Here is a 4,608-nt window from a genome sequence, read left to right as displayed (position 1 = left end):
TCAGACAAGGGAGAACTATCATTGGGAAGCAAGTGTTGATTGGGAGAACAAGGAGTCTTGCAAGGCTTGCAATCTGTCATGGCAAACTTGGTCAACAAATCAGTAGCATATTTTGTCTGATGTACAAACAAACCTGAAGTAGTGTATTCAATCTGCAATCCAAGAAAATAATGAAGCAGCCCAAAATCCTTAAGATCAAATGCAGAACTTAAAAGCTTGATAATGGAGGCAGTGAAGGCCTTGTCATTCCCAGTTAAGATAATATCATCTACATACAACAAAAGGAACACTAGATGACTTCCATGTCTATATGTGAACAGATTATCATCAGCCCCAGAAGCCAGGAAGCCAATGTGAAAGAGATGAGTAGTGAATCTGTCAAACCAGGCCCTAGGAGCCTGTTTGAGGCCATATAAGGCCTTATGAAGAAGACAAACATGAGATGGGAACTGAGAATTAACATAACCTTGAGGCTGCCTCATGTACACTTCCTCCTTCAAGATGCCATGAAGAAAGGCATTACTTACATCCAGTTGCCTTAATTCCCAACCATTATGCACAGCTAAGGCCAGAAGAAGCCTCACTGTAGTAGGTTTAACCACAGGGCTGAAGGTTTCATCATAGTCAAGGCCATGTTGCTGCAGATAGCCCTTTGCTACTAGTCTAGCCTTATATCGAGCTATGGATCCATCAGCATGCTTCTTCAGCCTATACACCCACTTACAAGTCACTATATTCTTGTCAGAAGGTAAAGGAACCAAGGACCAAGTGTGTTGCTTTTGAAGGGATTGAAATTCTGAGTCCATGGCAGCCACCCATTGAGGGTGTTTAGCAGCAACAGCATAGGAAGGAGGTTCAGTCACAGAGTAGTCAAGCTTAACATGTAAAACTTTAGGCTTATATATACCATGTTTGGACCTAGTGACCATAGGATGAGAGTTATGAGAAGCAGGGATAGATGAAGAAGGATTTGGAGCCACAGAATGAGAAAAAGGAAGAGCAGTAGCAGTAGAATGGTCAACAGATTCAGTAAGGAAGATGGTGGATTAGAAGGAGGGGGAACTATAGGAATGGGAATGGTGGGATGTACTAAAGAAGGAAGTAAAGAAGAAGTAAGGTCTAAAGAGGTAAATGAAGAAATATAGTCAGAATAGGAATTATAGTAGCAGAAGGAGTAGAAGAAGAATGGGGAAACCAATGAGAGAAAGTAGTGGAGAAAGGAGTGGTGGGATCAGTAGAGAATGAAGGCTGAGCAAAAGGAAACAAAGACTCATTGAAAAGGGCAAAACAAGCAATGTAAATCTTATTGGTTTTAGGATCAAGGCAAATGTAGCCCTTTGACAATGGAGGATAACCAAGAAAGATGCACTCTTGGGACCTTGGCTGAAGTTTGTGCTTAGTATATGGCCTAAGATAAGGGTAACAAGCACAGCCAAAGGCCTTGAGAGCTTGAAGGGGAGGTGGTGTAGAATATAGAACTTCCCAAGGAGATTTAAAGCATAAAACAGATGAGGGTAATCTGTTAATAAGAAAGACAGCAGTAGAGAAAGCATAGGACCAGTAATTGTAAGGAAGATGGGATCTATACAGCAACCTAGAACTAGGATGTCCAAGTCTGGAATGCCACAGCAGAATGACATCAGATTTGATGGAATTGGAAGGCTTGATGGATTTGGAACTAAAGGCTGAATAAGATGATAGTGTGGAAGGAGATGGAATAGGATACACTCCATCTTTACTCAACCCTTTGTAGAGGATTTTCCCCGAAGGTAAATCCTGAATTAAGAACTTGTGAGCATCAAAATAACAACATGCATTATTTTGGAGACACAGCTTATGGACAGACAACAGATTAGAAGCAAGGGCAGGAACTCTAAGTACCAAGTTTGCCATGACAGATTGCAAGCCTTGCAAGACTCCTTGTTCTCCCAATCAACACTTGCTTCCCAATGATAGTTCTCCCTTGTCTGACCCCTTTTCTTATAGAAGTCTTGTTGGTGCCCTTCAATATTTAACATTTACTAGACCTGACTTGTCATTTGCTGTCCAACAAGCCTGCCAATACATGTGCTCTCCCACTCAGAATCACTTACAAGCTGCCAAACGTATTCTGAGATACATTAGAGGCACTCTTCATTTTGGCATTGCCTTTACCCCTGGTTTTCCTTCCTTGTCTGCCTACTGTGATGCAGACTGGGCTGGAGATCCAGTAGATCACAAGTCTATCTTTGGTATAGTTGTGTTCTTTGGCAATTGCCCCATTACATGGTCTGCTAAGAAGCAGTCCACAGTCTCCAGATCATCCACTGAAGCTGAGTATAGAGCATTGGCCTCTACTGCAGCTGAATTATATTGGATACGTATGATTCTTAAAGACTTGGGCATATTTCTTTCTACTCCTCCTCTAATGTGGTGTGATAATGTTAGTGCCTTGGCAATTGCTTCTAACCCAGTATTCCATGCTAGAACAAAGCAAATTGAGGTAGACTACCATTTTGTGCATGAGAAAGTTCTTAGGAAGGATCTCATGGTCAAATTTATTTCTTCCACTGATCAGCTTGCTGACATTTTTACCAAAGGGTTGCCTTTTTCCCGTTTTCATTGGTTGACTTCCAAACTCATGTGGAAATTCCCATTTCGTTTGAGGGGGGATGAAAGAACCAGTGCTTGTAAGCTTGAGGAAATTGAAAACGAAGCAAGTGCAGTTCCAGACATAAAGAAGGCATAAGTGAAGATTAAATAGAACGGTGCCGTTTAGCCTTTAGTGTTGATGTCTTGAGTCTGGCACGTATGCACGTGTGAGAGGCAGTTAAACTTAAGTCAATCTGTAACTAACTTTCCCTCCACTATACTGTGTATATATAATGTAAACGCCCCTGTATTTGTGTGTTGTGGAATTAATATCAATACAATTGTTTTCATAATACAGAAATTCATTCTTTCTATCTCTTTTCTCTCTCTGATCTTTACTCTTCTCTTCGTTATTCTCTGTAATCTTTCACTACTCGCATTTCGGACATTATTTTTGCATCGCTAATCTCTAATCCGCACGATGTGCAGTAAAGTTTTAAATAAGGGTGATACGTATATGCCCATTATAATTAATAAAACTGTTAGAATTGTGAATCAGTTCTTTTTAATTCAATGAATTAAGTTAGACATACAAGTGTATTACAAATATGTGTGCAGTATAAGACGTGTAATGGGCAAGTAAAGTACAATGGGCTTAGAGCCCAATGGACTTGTTCATTAACAGCCTCCCTCAAATTGAAGGAGGCAAGAGAGCAACCTAGTTTGTCAACCAGAGAACAAAAATGAACCGTAAGGTGTGACTTAATAAAGATGTTTGTAGGTTGATCTTGAGAAAGCACAAAGAGCAATTGGATAGAAACCTAAAGTAGGTGATGTCAAACAAGATGACAATCAATCTTAACGTGCGTGGTTCATTTGTGGAAGATATCATTATACGAGTGTTCTGAATTAAACTCAAATTGTCACAATAAAAATGGGAGTGACATATGAAATGAACATACCTAAATCCTTTTAGTAACCAGCATAACAAAAATATGTGGTGGCAGCAAGCGCATGATCTTTTGGTTATGCTGAAGAAGCATTCTCAAAACATTGAAATCTTTCAAAGCCTAAAAGGGGTAAAAATAAATACAACATGATTGGATAGTGGATCAAATGGTCACAACATTTAAAAACCCTTTTTATAGCAATCAATGTCAAAACCCTAACCGGATATGGTCAAAAGGTTGAGTTTTTTTAATCCAATTGTTAGATCGTGTTGAATTTTGGATTGTTTTGTAGGGCATATTTTTCCCTTCAAAATGATAGTTTATGGGCCAAAATCAGAGTTAAAATGAATGGGATATCACCAAAATACCAAAAACCGTAATAAAAATCTCACTTTTTTTTTTTTTTTTTTTAAGGAAAAGCAAGCAGTTTTTGAGCCGAGTTCGCGCAACAAATTGTACCGATTGGGCAAGAACTAGAGTGATCTGGCTTAACCATCTTAAAGGACAAGGTCTTGGACACTTTTCATAAAAAGGGCTCGATGATATCTGCCTCGGATTGGAAGATGCAAATTTTTTAAGGAAAAACATCACAGAATTTTTTAGCATTGCATCATCTTCCTTCCAAGCACGATAACTTGACGACCATAGCTCCAAATTGTACAAGTTTAGGACTATTGGAAACTAGACATTCAGAGCTTTCTAGGCATATAAAGCTTAAGGAAAACAGAGCTTAGAAAGGCCTCCAAACATCATGTTACACCTAGCTAGCCTCCCATTTTGCCTCTTTCCCTATAAATACCCCATCATTTTTGTGAAAAAAATATAGAGAAAAAGAGGAAACAAATAAGGAAAAAAGAAGAAGAAAAAGAGTGGAAAAATTCTAAGAAAAATACCCCAGAAATTCAAAAAAAATTCTTTTCTCTCCTCTCTAGGAAACTCATCACAAAAAAAAAAAAGTCTCTTCCTGTTTTTTTACTTGTAATATTTGTGGGTAAGCTTGTAGGGATGGGGTAGTTTTTCCAAAACTACACCCATCCCATTTCTTTCTTTCTCTCATGTAACATCATATTTCTATATATGAAATCAT

This window comes from Quercus suber, unplaced genomic scaffold, assembly GCF_002906115.3.
Source record: "Quercus suber isolate HL8 unplaced genomic scaffold, Cork oak 2.0 scaffold_696, whole genome shotgun sequence".
Classification (NCBI taxonomy): Eukaryota; Viridiplantae; Streptophyta; class Magnoliopsida; order Fagales; family Fagaceae; genus Quercus; species Quercus suber.
Note: the sequence above shows the minus strand (reverse complement) of the source record.